Source organism: Cibotium barometz, chromosome 18 (assembly GCF_041138505.1).
Source record: "Cibotium barometz isolate CiBa-2024 chromosome 18, ASM4113850v1, whole genome shotgun sequence".
In the NCBI taxonomy this organism is placed as follows: Eukaryota; Viridiplantae; Streptophyta; class Polypodiopsida; order Cyatheales; family Cibotiaceae; genus Cibotium; species Cibotium barometz.
In genome coordinates this window covers 56,673,272-56,695,506 of record NC_141063.1, presented here as the reverse complement: position 1 = coordinate 56,695,506, position 22,235 = coordinate 56,673,272, and the positions used below count along the sequence as shown (strand labels likewise).

Below are 22,235 nucleotides of genomic sequence, written 5' to 3'. Positions count from 1 at the left end.
CAAAATCCACAAATCATCAACAACCTGAGCCTGAGCAGATGAGCATAGCTCTTCAATGGCGATCCAAATTTCAAGCTCAGTCTCAACATTGTTGAGACTTACTCCTTTCCCTTCCATGAAGACTTCAAGGTACCGTTCTTCTTGTAAGCCTGCTTCATTCTACAGTCTTTGACAGCATGACCCTTCATTGTCATAGTAATAGCAGCTCCCTTGAACTTCTTCTTCTTTGGCTCCTTCTTCTTCTCATCAGAAGATGTCATGCCTTTGCCTTTAGCATTAGCCAAAAATGCAGCATCATATCACCACCATCGCAGGTCTTCAGCCGCATCTCCTCCTCAAGTAACATAGCACTAAATTCTTCAAATGATAAAGGTGGTACTCTAACCTAAGTGTTTAGTGATGTAGCCAAGCTATCATACTTCTGTGGAAGAATTTGTATGCACCTCCAAGCCAACTCCTCACTAGTGTGTGTAATTCCTACAGTAGCCATTTGATCTCGCAGATTTTTGATCCATGAGATAAATTTTCAACATCTTCTCCTTTAGTAAAATTTTTATCAGCAAGCTAATTCTCCAGGTTCTGAATCCTGGTGTGATTCCAAGTCTCATACTAATTTCTTAGTATGATCCAAGCCTACAGCCTTGGTAGTATGTTGAATCAGAGTGAGAACAGAATCACTTACACTTGTGGCGATGGCACAAAGTGCATCAGCATTGCCCCTTCTCCATGCCCGAAGAAGTGACTTCCCACTAGTTTTGCATCTAGTCCCAGAACAGTTTCTAGGAGCTCATAAGAGTCTAGAATGTCATTGATTTTTTAGTTTCCAGAGAGTGTATTTTATCCCATCGAGCTTGCCTTTTGTGAAGGCAAGTGGATGAATGCGTAAGACTAATGCAGCAACAACATAGTAGTAGAGATAGAAGCCATCACTCCTAGGATTCAATGCAAAGAAAGACTAAACTTTATGCAGTATTCTTGCTAAGAGCACCTAAGTTCTGATACCATATAAGAATATGGCACAACTAAAATAGATAGCAAGACAAAGCATAATAGACAATGCAATAGATACACAATGGAGAGAATTCAAAAATTTTGATTATACCAAAGAGGTACAAGTGATGGTGTTGTCTACCCGTGCACTCTCAAGTGGAGCTTAGATAGCGATCTAGAAAAACTCTGGATGGAGAATGTACAAAGTGTAGAAGGGGGTGGATACTCACAAGCATTGGATTCCTTAGCTCATGCAACCATGTCCATATATAGTATTGTAGGTGGTAATGTGCATTATACATCAAAGTGAAATACATGCTGAGAGGCGGGCATTGAGTGTATAGTAACACACACATGTAAGTGGGAATGTGAGGGGCATGTGTAAGTGTGTAACATATATGCAAGTGGCTATTCAAAGGTGAGTACATGTGGGGTGTGCACATGCAGTGTATTTATACAAGCATGCTAGGTGCATGAGGTGCATTTGTATGTATATGTTTGAGGTGCATGAGCACACATGAGTGTAAGTGTATGCACATGTGCGAGCACGAATGAATGACTGGAAGTGTATGAGTAGACACATATATACATACAAGTGTTGGGGGCATGTGTGAGTGAATATGTGTGGATTGCACGGGCATGTAGGTGTAAAGGTGTAAAGGTGTAAAGGTGCATGTGTGAGTGAATATGTGTGGATTGCACGGGCATGTAGGTGTAAAGGTGCATGTCCACGCATGTGCATGTGTAAATACATGCACACTAAAAAATGCAGTACATGCTTGGTAATGAGACTTCTCCATGCCTTGTGTGGACCAAATGGATAGACTTCCATACTCATTTATAAAGTAAGGAAGATGGTTGTATATGATTTGATAGGAAAACATAAAAAGAAGAGTTAGAGAAATGTGATTTACAAGAAAGAAAGAAAATAGAATACAAATAATATTACCATCATGTAATACGTGAAATGTTGATCTATCCATGCATCCTTCATAGATGAATTGAAAGATTCTAAACAATTTTTAAATTCTCAAAATTCTTGCTTATTCCATTTCTTTTTGCCATAATATACAAATAAATTGTCTAATTCTTTTCAAACATTTGCTTTATTATTTCTAGCTTTTGTATCATCTAAATCATCCTTCACTACATTATGAAGATTCTTCCATAATTCATATTTGATTGTCGACTTGGGTCTTGGTCTGTTTGATATGTCCGGTTTACTTTTATCTTTCATTCCTCACTAAAAGAAACCTTCTAGCTTTTACTCCACCAATTGACAGTTTGGTTGGAACATCTTTTCCATTGGCAAACTTTTTTGTGTCTGTCTCTATATGCACATTTCCACTATGAAGTCCCATATCAGATAGTACTTTCTCTATCATTTTGATAGCTTTCATCTCTTCTTTCTTTGGTTTCAACTTTCATGCAAATCCTATATAGAGACACACAAGCTTCTCTATGATTCTACTAAGAGCATACAGAATGAAAATGTGGACCCTTTTAAGAAGAATGTTAAGCATTTAACAAGTTAGGATCCTTGAGGTGTCTATAGGAGCCTTATTTCAATACTTCCTGTCCATGACTTTAGAAGCCTCTGTATAATATAAGCATGGAGATTTTGCATTACCTCCTTTAGAAACATTGTAGATGCATTTGAGCATCTTCAAATCTCCTGTCATGTGCCACTCCACATTGAATTTTCATATCCCCTCTATATGAAGTTTTTTACCATTTGTTTAATCTGATATTGTAGTGGGGATAGACGTATGATGAAAAATCCAGTATAATATTTCAATGTACCTGTCATGTCATGTCCACCTATCAAAGAATATACTTTTAGGATAAGACTTCAATATTCATTATGTTAGATAATCATATTGATAAACACAAAACTTAAATTTAAAGAAATATTTTGCATTCCTCAAATGCTGCTAAAACCACCAAATGTTGTTCTCTGATTGCACACTAAAATACGGTGTGTTTGTATTTGTTATAGAGGGATCAAGAGCCATGTTCATAAGTGTCACTGAAACGTACTCTTGTTTCTTTCCTTGTTGATGATTTCACATTCTTCCAGCTTGATTACATATTTAAGCACACCTTTGACTTCTTCATGAGTAATATCAAAATATTTGACCATTGACCACAAGATCGAAGACAATATTATTGGATTTATTGAAAAAAAGATCTTTCGTATTTCTATGATAGATATCTGCTATATAATCTAGCTCTCCAAGATATTGCATCAGTTCACTATTCATTGTATGATGTTCTTGTCTTACAAATGTAAGTTTTGGTATAATATTTTCTTTGATATTGTTGTCTCTTAGCTTGCCTTGTAATGTTTTGTAAACTTGAGAATATCCATCACAACTTATACCCACATTATCAAGTGTTACTTGAATTACATTTGTGTCTATGGTGTTTCTTTGTAAAAACTCTTCAATGAGTTTGTTCTCTTAAGTTTTTTGTGCCATTTTTTCTCACATATTATGCATAATCAAAGTATCAATAAGCTTACTATATCCATCACTAGCTTTGTATGGATCAATGTTTTCTTTATCTGGATGAAGTATTTTCTTATATAATAAAAATTATAATTTGTTTAAAGAGATTATAAATAAAGAAAAAATAACAAATAGTTAGTATCAAAGAATACATGGCTACTTAAACACTCTTTTTTTAAGGCTTCCACCATTGATTGAGAGAGTCTCTATATTAATGAGTTTCTTCTTTCTTGAACAAACACCAAGTAAAGTATTATTTCTCTTTGCTTCAATAGAGAGGACATCCCCTCTACCAATACTTATGCAATGGCTTGGGCCTATGTGCTACAGCCTCGGAACTCTCCTTCTCTAGAGCATTTATCTCTAGGATTGGGCCTCTTTCCTAGTGTCTTTGTTCTAGTAGGGCTCTTCTAGCATCTAATTCTTGTTTTCATTGGTTATACATTTGTAACTATTTTTGGGCCTCCTTGAACTTTATTTCTACTTCCATTTCTTCACTCGTAGGGGAAAAATGGTTTCACCGGCTCTAGCGATACTCTCCATATCCCTCTTAATCCTTGGAGTGTAATATATTGGCTCTTGAGAATCGTTAAAAGTTTCTCGCATCACAAAAGTTTGAAGAGAAGATGTTTCCTGTGCAATTTATCTTCCTATTGGGAACCTTGAAATGTTGCTCATTGTATGACCCTCATCATTGGCAGAGTGAGCCTCTTGATCTATATCCCTCTACATGCCACTGCATCCCAAATAACTCTTTAGTAATGTTCAACATGCCACTAGATAGTGTGGGGGAGTTGGAAACTCTCTCCTCTCATTGTATGACCCTCATAAATGGTAGAGTGAGCCTCTTGATCTGTATCCCTCTACATCCCACTGCATCCCAAATAACTATTTAGTAATGTTCAGCATTCCATCGGATAGTGTGGGAGAGTTGGAGACTCTCCTCCATGTACTCCTTTGGTAGGAAGATTGGAGACTCTCTCCTCCATGTCTTCCATCGACTCTTTGCCATTAGTCTCACTTGAACACAGACTTATCCGAACAAACACACTTTGATGCGTGCTAGCCAAAGGGCCAGATCCAATACTCCTTTGGTAGGAAGATCTTTGGTAATTTAATGCACTATCATCTGGAGGCACTTCATCTCCCAGAATTTTTCAGGATCTCAAGTGCATGAAAGGTTGTTTAAGCAGGCCAATTCTTGATTTCTAGAACCAAATGTTTATTTGGGAACCTTTGGTTACCCAAAGGGCAAATTATTCACAACGTGAATAACTCTAGTTTTTCAGGTCCACCTTTCTCACTTATCCCTTAAGCTCAAGGTTACCATTCTAATTAGCATTGTTTCTGCTAGGATATGTCAGAGCCTGTATTTGTTTTAATGACCCCTTTAATGGCTACTGTAAGTGTGCTTTAGATTATTCGTGTGTGAACCACCACTTATAGGTGGATGAGCTTGCATTTAATAAGGACCAAAGGGTTTAGAATATTTCAGAGGGCTATCTATATATAATATAAAGGGGTTGCTTTGGGAGTTTCCACGTGCCCACATTTTTAGCCATCTCTTCCTCCATGTCACTTTTTTAGACTAGCCAAACTAGCCTTTAAGCATCCTCTCTCTCTTTAATGAAAAATGAAAGGCTACTACCATGCCAGCCTCTTTAATAAGAGACACATCTATACGTTTCTCTCTCTTTTCAAATTCAAAGATATTTTTCTCTCTTTTCAAGTTCAAATAGACGTTTCTCAAACAGCAACGATGTTAACCCATTCTTAGGGTTAACAAGAGCTACTACCATGATCTTATATATCAAGGAGTCAAGGTAGATACACCAAAAGGTCATACATTCAAGATATGAAGCAATGGTGTCCAAACCTACAACTTGGACGACGGGTGCCCGTAATGGATCTATGGAATACTTATGGTGATTTTCGCTACAAGAGCGTGTGGTAGCAAGTTGTTCGGATAAAGTCCCAAGTGATGTACTTCATGGATATATTATGAGAGTAGTCATTGTAATAGCATTAGGCCTCTTATGAGCCTAAAGTGCTCGGCTCGCAACCCCAACAGTTTAAGTGAGTGTGAACAGTTATGGCCATGTATATAAGTGAATATCTCTCATAATACAAGGATACTCTCCCATTGTGCAATAGAGTCTTGCTCCTGCTAATCTCTCTCTCTAATGCATGCTAGTGAGTGTGTGTGAGTGAAGTGAGGTGAGAGGAGGGACAAGTACACATAGTGCAACACGACGGCGTGACAACGCTCAGTGGGAGATGCAGTGGAATTGCATCTTAAGGAGTTGTAAAGCTTGGAAACCTCAAAGGTTACAAGCTCAGCCTTTGGAAAGGTCCTCACGATAGTTGCAGCTCACCAAGTAATCTCTTGTTGGATGTGTTGCAAGCAGGGGGGTTAGGGTGAGTCATAACATTTTTGGTGTCACTGTCGGGGAGCCATCCCTTAGCTTTTTCCATCATTTTTCTCTAATCTACGCATTACTCATTTCCCATTGTCTTGATTAATGGTTGCCCATGAAAAAGATGTGGATTTAGTGATTTGTGCGTGATTTGGTATAGAATAGCTCTCTTTTTTGTTTTGTAAAGAATGCTTTTTGTTTAATTTTTAGCCTAAATTGTTATTTTTTTGTTGTTATTAATGTGGTTTTTAATGTTCTTAGGGCTTGCACATAGAGTGTGTTAGGCTTAGTTTGCATGCATTGCATCAAACAATGCAAGAGTGCAATTTTTAGTGATTTTTTGCTTACTTTAGAGTTAAACAAAGAACTAGAATCATTAATTTTTGCTTAAATTATGTCTTTTGTTTGAATTGTATGCATTAGATAGTTATCAAGAAATAGGAGTAGCTTAATCATTGAAAAAATTTCTCAAACCATCAAAAATCATTGAAATCGACTAATCTTCCTTAATTGATTGGTTTTGTCATTAATCGACTAATCTTTCTTAATTGATTGATTTTGTCATTAAAGGTGATTAATCCAATTCAAGAGGCAAAAAATTTAGGAAATGTGTTTTTTAGGGTCCAAATTGATCATGTAAGAGGTCAAAATTAGTATTTTTTAGTGTTTTGAGAGCATCTAGATGCATCAAAACACCTAATTACATCAATTGGATGAATTTTTATCTCTTTTGATTTTGCTTAAAGAGAAGAGATATTAATTAAGAGTTTAATTAATCTCTAATTATACATTAATTTACACATTTTTTCATGCATAGCTTAGCAATTTCATGCTTTATCCAATGATATGCTCAATGGTGTGAATTAATTAGTGATTAGTGGTTAATTAGAGCTCTTGATTAGTCTAAAAGAGGGAGGGATTAATGAAAAGATTAATATTTAATTAATTTTTATACACTTTTTTACATAACTCATTAAGACTAATGAGCATTGAATGGAAAGATGCTAATGAGTTGTCAAATTATCCATTTAAGGGTCATTTATGAAGGGTGTAAGAGGGTGTCATAAAAAGGTTGACTTTTTTTATTCCCACTTACCTTTTTGGAAAAATGCCCATATCTCCTCAATTTAAAATTTAAAAAATGTTCCCCCCAAACAAGGAAACTCGAATTTTCCTCTACACGCCAAAAATCAATAATAATAAAAATCGATGTTTCATGCGTTAAGCCATTCACGCCCCTTAAGGCCTCACACGGAAGAAAAAAATTGGTGTTTCACGCCTTAAGGCCTCACACGGATTTTATATATATATATATATATATATATATATATATATATATATATATATATATATAATCCATGAAGTCCGTTTCACGCCTTAAGGGTTCACGGTGTGAAACCCTTAAGCATCTCATAGCGTGAAACAGTCCCCTCACAAAAAAAAAAATCAAATTCAATTTGATAAAATCCGTGAAGTCCATTTCACGCCTTAAGGGTTCACGGCGTGAAACCCTTCAGCGTCTCATTATGTGAAACAGTCCTCGCATTTAAAAAAATCAAATTTAATTCTTTTCGTGAAGTTTGTTTCACGACGTGAAGTGCACCCTGCTGTTTCACGACGTGAAAGGGGGTCCGTCTCGATTAAAAAAAACAGGACTCTAGAAAATAGCCCTGTTTGGAGACTCGTATCTCCCAAACCATAAATCCATTGAAGGTGCTCTAATGCTCATCGGAAAGCCGGCATAGAGCTCTGCCAAATTAGTCTTGAGGATCCGAGGGCAAAATCCATCATTTTGGCCTCCAACCACAGCAGCCTCAAAATTCAACCCAAAAATCGAGGCACAAAAATGGCCCTAAAAATCACCCAAAATAGCGCAAAAACGATTGTGAACCATATTCAGGCTACTTTTTGAGGATCTAAACGACAAAATCATGAAAAACTCAAAGAGACAAAGTTGTAATACACCAAAAATACTACAATTCTCTCATTACAAAGTTTTCCAAATTTCTTTTGAAACACCTTCAAAAACAGGCTGCGAAACAGGAAAAATCTTCCTAAAAATTTTTTTTCGTCTTCAGACAGTGATGGAAAATAGGTTTTGAGACTTCCTCTTCCGTCTAGGATGCTACCATCATGCACTTTTTCCTGAAAAATATCTCTAAGAGGTTCACGTGCGTGTAGCATCTAAGCTAATTTGGGCAAACCGACACTGATTTGCCCCAACGAAGGGTACGCCAGGCCTCCTGAGGCTATAAACAGGCTGTCATAGATCCCAAAGGTTTTTTTTTTAAGAGTGCTTTTGCATTAAGGAGCAATTGGCAGTGTCAAACATGCCAATGACACAATGGTTGACATCTTCGAGCCATTGATCAATGCCCCAAATGCACCTTCCAATACCATTAGCCATGCCAACAACAATTGTTTCATAGGGTTTTAAACCCCCTTTCACTTCAATCCCACCGGGCTTTTGGTCCTTTACTTAACATTCCCACAAATCTTTTAGGTACCAACCCTTTTTGCAACCCCTAGATGCCCACACCTTGGATATATTGACTAATCTAGGAAGGAGGGTTTCCCAAGGACTAAGTGAGTCCCCACCACAAGAGCATTAACACACAGCCTCAGTGACTCATACAAAAACACGGTCGTACGTATTTCAAAAATCATGGGCAAATATGATGGAACAAGTGATCTTGTTAAATTCATTCAAATAATTGAACAGAGATGTGAAGCCTTTGGAAATCCAAACTGCCACACCAAGGTAAATGTGTTGAACCTATGCTTAGTGGAAAAGGCTAGTCAATGGGTTCATCACATTGATGCCAGCGATCAAGACAAACTTCAGGACCTTGAAAAAAGCCTTTATCCATGGCTTTTTAAGACAAGAAGGTGATCGATGGAGTGCAGTAAGAGAACTCTATTCAATTGAGCGAAAACAGAACGAAACCATTTGGGATTTTATCCTTCGGATAAAACTCTTGGACTCATGATGTGAGCCATGGGAGAAACTAAATGATGCTCAATTAAAGAGATTTTTCATGATGGGCTTAAAGAATAACAGCTTACACAACTTGATCATTGTATCCAACCTGAAAACATTCTATCAATGTTGTAAAGAAACAATACGGTTAGATGACAACATGATGAAAGATGATCATGATACGAGATGTTCCTCATCTAAACCAAGTGAAGCAATGGCTAACGAAAAATTGATCTCGAAGTTACCATTCCCTAAATTCTATGCAGCCTTACTTAAAAGCTTGAAATCTCTAAGAGAGGATGAGATCCTTCAAAACCAAACATCCTTAATGCCTCTTCAAGTGATAAGCGACCTTGTGTTCAATGCAATTACTACGACCATTCCAATCCCCATTATGCATACAAGGCACTTATTTTTTTGTACTACATATATTGCAAAACCTTTGGTCATGAACACAACCCTATGTCCCAATTCATTAACAATTAACTCAAAACCTCAATCTCCCGTGCACTAAATAGAAACAGTTCAAAGGGTATAAACCACTAGAGAAGCAGTTAAGCAAACACTTCAATGTTTCTATTGTCATGGACCTTTAGAAAGTGACAGACTACACAGTTTGGAATACTTCCATGCCCATAGTCATTGACACTTTGCAACCAATGTGTGAATAATGTGGCATTGACCACATGTTCCAAGATTGCCCAAGGCGAGTTGCTTCAATGCAACTTGTCTCACAAAATAAAACTCTTAACATCTTAAGTGTACAAAATGGGCAATTGTCCATGGTACCCTTGAATGTGCTTACATGCTTACAAGCCAAGGCATGAGAGATAGTAAAAAAGAATGCAAAAATAAACACTTCGAAATGGGTAGAAGAACATACTTTAAAATAGGAACCAAAAGAAAAAGTAAAACCTTCTAAACCCAAGAAGGACAAGGGGTAACAAACTATCGAAACCAAACCTGAATTAAAGGAGGACAACAAAAAAGATCCTGTGTGGAGGACATAACCCCAAAAGATCCAAAAGCTGCACACATGATGCAGAAGCATCCACCTCAAAGGTTACCGCACAAACCACAACACCCATATGTGCAACACAGATGTGCGACACAGAATACAAAATCCTAAAAGAAAATTTGTTCATCGCATGGGTAAACATAATGAAAATTGACGATCCAAAGAAAGTCAAAATATGAAACAAGTTCTAGTACGTAGCTAACAAGTTCTGATTCGGCACTAGGTGCACCTCACAGACCAATCAAGAAACTAGAACCCGACCAACCACCCCAAACTGAAAATCATGATCACATGACATGTGGAACGTAAAAAGCAAGCTCAGGAGAGCATGCTTAGCATGGTTGAGTGTCATATAGGATCACCAACTGTGATTGAACCTCATAATGCCAATCCTAAAGAAGCAACCAAAATACAAGAACCTAAGGAGTACGCTTCCCCTTTTAAGAGGAAGACGTACTCTCTATAGAAGAGTCAATAGAGGAAAATTACATGAATTATATGGTTGAAAAGACACGTGAGAAATTCGATGAACCCCTTATGAAATTAAAGTAGTCTCTCAAATCCTCATTTAGAGGAGTTTTCTTCTCTCATAAAATGAAGCTAGCATAGCGTCAGCACTTGCACCTTTAATGGCTAAACATGAGCTATACAACGACATCAAGAGCTACATGGAATGAGACTATATGGATTCACGAGTTTCCAAACGGACCTCAGTTAGAATTATCAGAGCATCAAGTGTACCATCGTACACATTGGGTACTATTGAAAAAGCTGAGAGCCAAAAAGAGGATGAGAGTGAATGGGAATATAAAATCAAAACAAGAGAATGAGAGTGAATGGGAATATAAAATCAAAACAAGATCTAAAGCTGAAACATCCATGGCTTCTCTTGAAGATTCTATCATGGTATGGTTAGATGTCCCTGTGGGGTGGGGAGTAATGATGTTAAGCGCAAATGCGCGTTAATTAGCCCTCGAGCTAGTCATAACATCCTGACAATAGACACTTGGCTATCATTGGGAAAACCTAAACTCATCCCTAAAGACAATGCAAGAGGAGCCAATTGACAAAACATTGAAGTTCCAGGTTGCTTTAGCTATGCTACTCAAACAATCGATGGAGATGTGGAATTTAGATTCTATGTTACCCCAGATTCCCTTGAGTATGATGTCATCCTTGGTGAAACTTGGATACGTTACTCGTTGAATTCACTTAATGAATCCATGCAAACAATCACCTTGAACACTCCTACAAGCATTGTGCAATTGATCTTACGAGAGAAAGAGACCTTGGAGGAGCTGGAACTTCCAACATATCTTACTGAGAATATCCCAATAATTATGGTTGGATTGGAACTTTCCAATAAAATAACCACAATTCAATCATAACTTTATCCAACATGAGAGCAAAATCTCATGACCCTCAAGTTATTAGATTTGTTAGGTCAACCAACACTCACGACTAATCCTAAAAGAATTTCATTAACACAATGTATATTGAAACTAACCTCCTTGTCAGTTTTTTGTGGGTTGAGTATGTGCTGGAAGCATATTTGATCTTGGGGCATAAATCGATGCCCAAGCACCACTTTGCTTTGCTAGCGATAGGGTCATCACATGACGGTCAACGACACAGAGTTGGCAATACCATACTGCACGGCGGAAGAGGATCCAACCCTAATGGATTTCTATGATGCTGAATGCAAAAAGTTACAAGCTTCTTCCACTGTGCTTTACTAGCGATAGGGTCATCACATGACGGTCAACGACATAGAGTTGACAATACCATACTGCATGAAAGAGGATCCAACCCTAATGGATTTCTATGATGCTGAACGCAAAAAGTTACAAGCTTCTTCCACCACAGAATCCCCTCTACACAATTACCTACCATCTGCATTAATGACCAACTTGGACAAAGCATCTACCCCTTCCGCTCCATCCTCGCCAACAAAGTCTAATGCCAAAACCATGCAATAAACCACTATTCCTAAAGAAGATCCCCAACCGAAACCATGTATCTCAAAGAAGGAACTCAAGGAAAAAGCCCCAAAGAAAATGCCTCTTCATCAACCAACCTTGCCAAAAGAGGGGGTTGCATGCTAAAAAGCCTCCACATTAGCAGCCACCACTCTACAAGAGACTCGAACCTCATTGTCAACAATGCCCATGAGTCTCAAACCTGCAACCTCAGTGCAACCAATGTGAAGGAGGGCCTAAAACCTTCCACTTCCACCAAAAATAAAAATCCACCAAGATAACACAAATCAAGGTATCTTAATGGTATCAAAATATGGGTAAGCAACCACTTATAGCCCAAGGCTACTAAGGCTACTACAAAGGCACCAATACAATTTGGGTGCCTTGATCATCAAAGACTCTTCCTCAACACAGTACTCAGAGGAGGCCAAGCAAAAATAAAAGTACTCCACAACACCGTCCACAAAAGCCGATGCGAGTTACTCAAAGAACTCAGCACACCCTTTATAAATTGGGCATGCAATGTAAGTGTGACCTTAGAAAGAGGACAGAATCCCTAGCAACTGGCCCTTTTGTGCTGACAAACACACTCCATCCAGTTGTGAGCAAGTGTCTACGAGGTTGCCCTGAGTAGATTCATCTCTATGAAAGTCAAACACACTCCATCCAGTTGTGAGCAAGTGTCTAAGAGGTTGCCCTGAGTAGATTCATCTGTATGAAAGTCAAACACACTCCATCCTCTTGTGAGCAAGTGTCTATGAGGTTGCCCTGAGTAGATTCATCTGTATGAAAGTCAAATTTTCACTAAAAAATGCAGAATGTTTACACACATCGACATCGACATTGACAATTCAGACTGCGTTTGCACAACAGCAGCGAGACGAGGGGACTGCACAAGCATGCCAGAGCTCTGAATATATCAGTTCATTTTTGTCTGTATGCATAGATGATGATAACGTAAATGTCATTGAAGGATGAAGGTGTTGATTAAAGGTGCACAACAGTAACAGTACAGAGGATGAAGGTGCTGATTAAAGGTGCACAACAGTAATAGTACAGAGGATGCTTGCATAATCAAAGTACTTAATTGATCTCATGTTGACATAGAATGAACAAATAGATTAAGTTTGTACCTTGCTCTCAAGAACCAAGTAAGTAATATTATTAAGGTTATTGAGGTTCCCAATTAAGTAATATTATTCTAGTCCAAGAGAGGTATTGTTGTTCAAGAACCACTATATACAAGGATGATCCTATGTTGAGATGCATGGATGTTTTGAAGCACAATCCCATTCTGGAGGCACATGCTAAAGTGTCTCTCCTCATCTTCTTGCAGCACATATACACAAGTTGTAATCACACCCTTCTCAACGGATGTGTCAACACATAGCTTGACAACTTTGTTAATTAGCTGGGCTTCATTACCCTTCACACACTTGGAAGACATATGTACTTTTGCCCTCGATGACATATGTACTCCTTCACCCACTTGGAAGACCCAATGTGCCCAGTAGAGCGAAGCAACACAAGCCTTACCTTGTACTTGATCATGATGTCAATCAAGTCTTGAACACGAGACATTTTTGTGACTATAATTATAGGTGAGGTTTTTCTTTGTTTCCCACTTGCGCGTACCGAAACAACTTCTTGTTGATGTCTACCATGCAATTGGCATCCTCAAGCAATGATCCAATCTTTGATATAGCTGATTGGGATTCCATGGCTTTGAAGATCTGTGCACCATTGGGTCTTGATTGAACTAATGGTGTCCTCTCCTAGGTGTTTTCCATCATCCGGATGGAAATGGGCTGCCCTCACAATGTGCTTCCAATCTTCAATTTGCTGCAATCTTTAAGTTGAGTGGTGATTTCAAGCAAATGCATTGACGGCTATCATTGCTAGGAGTAAGAGATAAGGCCTCTTTCATCCGCTTCCACCTCTTCAAATTCAACACACCTTGTACATCATGGGCCTTTAATGTACTTTAGGGTCACCAAAATTTCCCCTCGAAGATTTGCTTCCATCAACTTGTAGCTCTCCTTGTCAAAAGAGAAAAAGGTGCTAGAGATGTAGCAATGTGGGTCACGCACATCCCTTACACTATGATAATCATCACATGCAAAGGGATGTACTACTTTCTCATCTTGAATGAACTCATCGATGTCCATGTCATCGCTTGATGTGTCACCACTCCATGTACTATCTAAAAAAACCTCCAAGTTGAATTCTTTTGCATCAGATGTGGCATTCCAATGAACCTACAAAGCAAAGCCACATTACTATCCCATCATGATAGTTGCGTGGTCTCAAAGCTTTCTCATTTGACCGTGCATACCTCATTGAGATTGGGGATGTAAACATTGCTAGCATTCATTGTAGCCATTGGCAAGCCCATAGTTTTTTCTTGAGTCCAATGAATCTACAAAGCAAAGCCAAATTATTATCCCAACATGATAGATGCACGGTCTCAAAGCCCTCTCTTTTGAGCATGAATACCTCATTCAAATTGGGGATGAAGAGACCTTGCTTGCATTCATTTGACCGCCGTAGGGAAACATAAGGGTCTCAAAGCTTTCTCATTTGACCATGCATATCTCATTTAAAATGGGGATAGACACATCGTTGGCATTCACAGTAGCCATCAACAAAAGCAGGAGAGAGAGAGAGAGAGAGAGAGAGAGAGAGAGAGAGATGAGGATCTTATGCGTGCATCTAGACATTGAAGAGAGAGAGAGAGAGAGAGAGAGAGGTGGAGAAAGCAAGAGAGAGAGATAGCTTATCGGATTTATATCTTGAACCGCTCTGTCATCACTCCTCTCCTTGTTGCCACCATGGTTTCGAATCTCTCCCGCCCAGGTCCCTCCAAATCATGGCTACATGCATCCCAGCCCCTTGTTGTCTAAGAAATCCTTGCCGTGAAACTGCCAAGTTGGCTTGCTTGCTTGCCACGTTTTTATCTTTTTGTCTTAATTTTGCCCAACTAGACGCCAATTTCTACCATGTCAAGAAAGAGGCCGAGTTTACTTTATGAAGCCTTAGTTTACTGCTGCGTTGGACAACCACAATTCTCCCAGCCCCTCCACACCGTTGATCCCATGGTGAAGAGTTAGTAAATTCACCGTGCCTTTTAGAGCTGAGGTGGAGTGACACCATCCGTACCAAACTATCATCGTTTCTATGCTCAGTATCACAATCCCAACAGCTCACACTTCTTCTTGCCAAGCGTCAACCTCCTCACCTACCTTCTCAAGTACTTCGTGCACACCACGTGCATCTCATGCTGACCGTTGTTGGCACAGCGGTCCCAGGGTAATCCGGCACCCCTATCCTCCTCATTCCCAACTTCAATCAACCACAGCCTGACCATCACCCCTATCATCTCACTTGGCCCGCCATCCCACTTGGGGGGGGCTACATTCACTTTTCGTGTCTTCTCTGCTGCCACTACGACCTCCAATGCCTTTGCGTCTTAGCTTTCAAACGGTCCACAATTCTACTTGCCAAGCACCGACTTCCTCACCTGCCTCCTCCACCAACACTTCCTCAACACCCCACGTGCATCTCATGCTTTGAGAATCCGTCGACACACTGGGTTCGGGAACTCCAGCACCCCTATCCTCCTCGTTCCCAACCTCAATCAGCCACAGCCGCGGACCATATCTACTGATCTCCTAACTCGCATAATATCATCTAGAGAGTTCCCCCTTTTTGCCCCTTACATCCAATTGGGTACTACCTGTTTGCAAGAGGTGGTTACAAGGTTGTTACAAAACCAGAAAGCTTAGCCCATAACAAGTTTGTTACAAAAAGGGAAGAAGTCTCAGCGGCGGCTGAACAGGTTGATTGGCCGCCAACACCTAGGGATCATGGTGGATGTCGCATTAGTAGCAAAGCCTATTTTTTGCTGGTGTTCTAAAAAATTTTCCAAAATTTTCTAGACCCGAACTGTTTCCTGACTCCAGACCATGTTGTCTAGACACTTTACGGCCTGTTCCACCCTCGTCCTTATGATTCAGCATGTGCAATGGTGCCTCTTGATACGAACTGTATTGCTCGCCCGGTCTCGGCTATATATTGGACTCGTAAGCTCTTTTCTAGCTACTCATGCATGGTCGAGCCCTGTTCTTTTGTCGGCACTTCTAAATTGCACATTAATGGGCCATGCATCCGGATACTTGGCCTTGGCTCTCTTCATTGCACCACCATGTCAACTGTTTGCGAGGCATGAGGGAGGCTTTGTTTGTTCCGGACAAATAGCATCATCTTCGAAAATGGTATGCTTTGGTTCTCTTGGCCCTCTTCTGCTGCCTTGGCTCCACTTCCACTAGTAGGGTGGTATTCCGAACCGATCTGATCTTAAAGTCCCCTTTTCTTTGTCTACCAGTTTTCTCCATTGGAGAGGGACACTGATAGCATCGCTCTTTGATTGAGCCGTTGCCTCCTCACGTGACTCAAGTCACAACATTCCACTACTTCTCCACACGGCTGTGGATCCAGCCTTGCGTTCTGCTCCTGGGGAAGGGCTTTGGCTTTGTCCTACTTACTGCTCTTGGGAAGGGCTTTGGCCTTGTCTTGCCACTTTAGGCACTTTCGACTTATTCATGAATTTGGCTACATCTTCCTAGTTGGAAGGCCTCATGGTGCCCGCGTGTTGTGCAAAGTTGACCAACTGCTACATGTATTTATGAGCCTCTCTTTCCAAGCGCTCACGCTGTTCTAGCCTAGCTCCTGCAGCTTACATTGCACATCCTCCCTAGCCTTGTTCTCCCTTTTGGCCCAACCTTGGAAGTCCTGAACCATCTTGTCTTTGGACTGCAGTTCCTCGGCATGGACCTTTTTCATGGCATCCATTTGTTGGCTTTTTTCCTAATGTTAGCATTTGCAATCAGCAATGCCACATTTAGCTCATTTAACACCTATCTTTCCCCTAGTCACCCTTGTGGGTGTGGCTCCTTCTACTTCTTTCTTCAATAATTTGATGGTCTTGCCATCCTGCTTTTGCTCTTCCTTATATTCTTCGATGAGCGCTTCTAGTTCCTCCACTTGGACACGTAGAGCTACTTCACCGTTTGCCTTCTCTTCAAACTTCTTTGTGGCTACCCATGCATGTTCCTTTAGTTCATTGGTTGGGATAAGATCCAGTGTAGAGACAGGTCCACAACACTATCTCTTTTTGTTTTCTGTCAGTTTCAGCTGTCGGCTTCTTTCCTTCTCCCTTCGGGATTGCAAATTTCTTCTTCCATTACTCCACTTCCAAATGCAACTTTTCATTCTCCTTGTGCAGCTCATCAATCCTGTTGGTGCCACCTCTATTGTGCCCGTCTCTTTTTTCAGCTCCACTCGAGGCTCGTGCCTCGAGCGCCTTTGCTGGTTCTAGGCCTAAGGATGGAGATGGACCTGGATATCTAGATCCTCCGTCCGGATTTCCGTCTCCTGGCTGGTGAAGAGTTATTTGTTTGTAAGAAGATGTGGGTGCCTCCATCACTAATTTCAGCTTTTTCCACTATGCCCCCCACTCCTTAAGGTCTTCCCCTGCATGATTCTCCCACTACTCCATCTTCTTCGCATCCAGCTCATAAACTTCTGGATATCCAATACTGCTAGGCGTGCCTCTACCTTCACCAATTCTACTTTATCCTTGTCTACCCTATTCTAGGCATCCATTATGATCTTCAGGTGCTCTTCCCAAATCTAGGCGACCAGTGCTTCCATGTTTGTTTGCCTTTCCACGGCCTTGTTCAAATAATCCTACATCTGTAGGGCTTCCTGGTCCCTTCTGGCCATGTGTTTCTTCATCTCTTCCATCTCTTGCTGCTTGGGTCCTTTGTTGGCCTGTTGGAGTCCTTAAGCTGCCTTCGCATGATGTCATCCACCTAGCTAGATTTTGCTCTCTTTCTGTACAGCTCTTCCTGCAATGGTTCCTATTGGCTCATCAGGTCCTGCAAGTCTTTTGTGCTCTAAGCGCATCCTGCATCCTTTTCCTTGATAATAGACTGCAACTTGCTCATCTCCTTGAGCCCATCGTTCATGCATCTTTACAGGTAATTCAAGGATCCTTGCACCCAATTCAACTCTATAGATTCTGGAAAATTGGACTGGCTCAGCACCATCGAGGCCGATACGGACACCAAGAACTTTGGCTACGGAGGCTGCACTTCTAAGTGTAGTGTTGCAGTGGTGGTTGCTTCTTGCTGCTTCTCCGAATTCTGGGATACCAACACACCTCCACTCCTCTGCTGGAACCCTCCTTGGAGATTTTTCCCTTCTTGGTGCTGACTTTCTTCTCACCAAATTCAAACAACCTCTTCTTGCCCTGTTCGGAGAAGGCCAGTCTTCCTGAGTCCTTCTGGAGGGCTTTGAGCTTTCAAATTTCCCTGGGCGTTTGCCTTTGAGCTCTCCTCTCTTCCTCTTATTGATCCTTTCCCTTGAACAGCGCATCGAGGTATGGCCTAATTTTTGTCTTTGTGTTGGGCCTGATGAGCTTCCCAATCTGCTCCTTGAGGTTGTGATAAAGCACTTCTACCCATGCCACCCTTGTGCTACCTGTAGGCTGCTTCTACTACCTTCATCATGCCGTATGTCTTTTTGGACATGCAGTAAGGTTTGTGGGTGAGGTTTATCATCTCCACCGCAAACCTCATCTATTTTTGCCTGTCCTTGTCAGTTGTTCCAGTTATCTTGTATTCTTTGGCTCTCCCCTCTAGCGGGCCGAATTCTGCAATCAGGTCATAATCCTCTATAGGCTTGATCTCCACTTCTTCTTCTACTGTCAAACGGAACATCTCGGCCACATACAAGGAGTTGAATTCCCTCCTCTCCAAGGACACTGAGATGATGTTGGACCGCTGGAGCCATTCCCCCGCCTTGAAGTTGTGTTGGAGCTCTTCCTAGGATAGCTTTGTGAACTCGTTCAGGCCCATCTTCTCCACCCACTCTACATGTTTTTTTGCTTCCTTGTACAGAGTTGATGACAGGTATTCGAACTCCACCATCCTGTCATCATGCAATAGATAGCTAGGTTGGGTGAGAGAAGGCAAGGACTACAACAAAGCTTAGCAAGGAGAGGGCACATAGCGTAGCAAAGTAGAGAGCGGGGAATCCAGCTTTTGCACAATAGAAACATGCAAACCAGGCATTCGAGTGAGAAAGTGCAGTGTCTCCCTACCATTGTCGTGGCACATGCCTCCCCTTTGGTACGGCCATAACTGCCTGTTATTTTCATGATTTTCCACTATTCCAGTGCCTATTGCACAAGCCAGGAGATCATTTATAGCTGAGTAGTGGTGGGGCAAAATTGATGTGACACCTTTCCCTTTTCCATCCATGCACCCTTTTATAAGGCAGCATCATCGATTTTTCCACCACCTCTATACAATTGCCAGCTGGCTCCTCGTTGTCCACACATGCTAAAATTACGTTTACAAGCGACAAATTCTATTCTTAGATTTTGTGCTTTCCCTTCCTGTCCCGACACGCTTGTCTCGCTTGTGTTAGCTTCATTTCGGATCTTGACTTTATTCAGATTCTGCTCCTTGGATGCTTTTTGGTTCTTGACGTGCTTGTCCCGCTTGTGTCGCCTCATTTTGAAATTCCGTCTCTCATAGAGTCCGGGAAGCTTGTTCCGATCCAAACTTCCACATAGCATGTTCTCCCATGTGTCCGAAAATTACAACATCCAAAAAGTTACTATGTTCTAGAAATCATAATCTTTCGATAATTTCCTTTTGCTTTTAACATTTTCATTTTGGTTTACATTTTGTTTTTTCTGGACTTATAGGTGACTCATGGCCCTTTCTCCGGCCCTCATGCCTCATTCTTCCTAGGCTTACAGGCAACTTGGTAGGCAACTTGGTAGGGACCTTGTTGGGCCTCTCCTTCAGCCCTCGTGCCTCATTCCTAGACTTATAAGCGACACGGTAGAGACCTCGTTGGGCCTCTCCTTCGGCCCTCATGCCTCATCCTTGGACTTACATGCAACTCGGTAGGGGCCTCATTGGGCCTCTCCTCCCGCCCTCATGCCTCATCCTTGGACTTACGTGCAACTCGGTAGGGGCCTCATTGGGCCTCTCCTCCCGCCCTCATGCCTCATCCTTGGACTTACATGCAACTCAGTAGGGACCTCGTTGGGCCTCTCCTCAGGCCCTCATGCCTCATTCCTGGACATACAAGCAGTAGTACAATAAGGACATCTCTGGGCCTCTCCTCCGGTCCTCATGCCGCATTCTTTTTTATGTTTTTATTCATACAATATTTCAAGGCAACGTACACAATTGATGCATTTGCAATTGGCCAATCACTCACCATTATAAATCCATTATGTTATCCCAATGATGGAGCTAGATCTAGACGTCTCGAGCCCTCCATCCGAATTCCTATCACCTCGAGTTGAGTGATGAGAACATATGGATCGTATCTTTAGCCAAACCACTCTTTGTCTACTTCAAAGAGTGACAGCAGGTCAAGATTCTCTCTCAGGATCTACTCTTCTTCATCATCTTCCACACCTTAGTAGTTTAGTACCTGTGCATGCAATGGTCAGTTGGCCAGGCTAATCTTGTCCTTTCCTGTGAGTGACCGAGATGCATACCTTCTTCTTTTCGTTCTTTCTGGATTGCAATCCTATCCGTTTCCCAATTGTGTTTTATTTTTTCGCTTCTAAGTCACAATCTTCCCAACAACATGGGATACACTCCTGCAATCTCAGTCATCTTTAGGACTATGAATACAACAGTGAACATAAATCTTGCTACTTCAATTTGTTCTCCTCTAATGATTCTGACTGGCCGCCGAATCCTCCGTTGATTAGCCATCTTGATCTTGAACGGAGCAGGATACATTTATGTGATTCCTAGCTTCTTAACCAAGCTATCTGATATTATATTGACTCCAGATCCTCTATCCAAGATGACTTGTGACACCGTTTGCCCTCTTATTTTTGTAGTCACTTCGGGAACACCCTAGTGTCACAGTCCTTAGCTATTTTCACATTGCTACATTTTGCAACTAGATTCTCCCTTTCCTGACTTGGCATAATTTGGGTTCTACTCATCCTTCCTTCTTCCATATTGTTATTTTCTTCCTTCTCCTGACCTTCCCTTTTTGTCAGTTCTTTTACACAGAGTTGCTTCGGATTCTTTTCCACTTCCTTTTCCAAGATGCTTTTACTGCTCTAGTTTGTTGTTGTAGGCCCCATTTGGCACTCCTACATCCCTTCTTGAGTCATCTTCACACTACCTAGCGGCTCTTTGCCTCCTGCAATGTTTTGTCTCTTCCATTAGGAATTTTTTAGACCCAAAAAAGGCCTCCTAAGGATTCCTAATTTTAAGGGATTAGAGCTTAAAAAGCTGGGCTTAAGGGAGACAAAGGCTGTGATGACCCTTATTTTTTACCTTGCCACATCAGCCATACCCCCCTAGTTTCACTTTTTAAAGGGAATATTCTCATACTCTCTCTCTCTTACTTTTTGACTTTTCTCATACTTTCTCTCTTACTCTTTGAATTTTTTATCTTCACTCTCTACAAATTGAATCTTTCTTGTCAGTCTGAAATCTCCTTTCTCATTAACTCCCACCATATCTCCCTTCCACACATCAGCAAAACATTCTCGTATTTAGGTGGGTCCCAAAAAGTTAAAAAAATATTTTTTATTATTTTTTATATTTTGATGTGCAAAAAATACCACCCAACCAATATGTATGATGAAAATAAATTTTTTCCTCCAAAAAGCTTGTAATTCAAGGGTCACGTCAGAAGCCTCTCAGGAGCCCAGTACATCCATAACTAACTGTTAGGTCTCCACAACCCCATAAACATAACTAACTGTCTGGAACCACTACATCCATGAGATCCCGAAATTGTGGGGACCCCAAGATAGTGTGCCAACACAGCATCATGTCCATGGACCTTGGCCTGGTCTAGTTTATATAACTGTGGGGTGCGGGTATGGGTGCTGCGCAAAGCAAGGACAAAAGGACGGTGTACCAGCAAAGGCTGTGGATCAGTGGCCTGCATGGCTAAGGGGGAAAGGTACGGTGTCGGTTAACAGGGAAAAGAGTGATACGCATGTACCTTATCTGGTCAGGGGCAGCATGGGTGTCCACGTAGCGGTACGTGTGGACCACACAGTGGGCGGCCCTCCTTTGGTTCTTGTGCAGCCATCGTACAGGCACCCTATAAAATTTAGAAAATAGGGATATTTTAAATTCATTTCTTTCATGGATGTGCTATATATGTTTTTAGAGTATGATACCCCCCACCCCCAGGGGGGCAAGGTCTAGTACCTCAGTTACTAAGGGGGTCCATTTTATGTTATGAGATTAGAATAAAGGCTGTAGCACATAC

At 41.0% G+C, this 22,235-nt stretch overlaps 1 pseudogene; it reads right to left on the bottom strand.

Annotated features, from left to right (window-relative positions):
* LOC147629509 (hydroxycinnamoyltransferase-like) overlaps positions 1-18,676 on the bottom strand; it is a 28,944-nt pseudogene extending 10,268 nt beyond the window's left edge.
* Between the last annotated feature and the right edge of the window lie 3,559 nt (positions 18,677-22,235).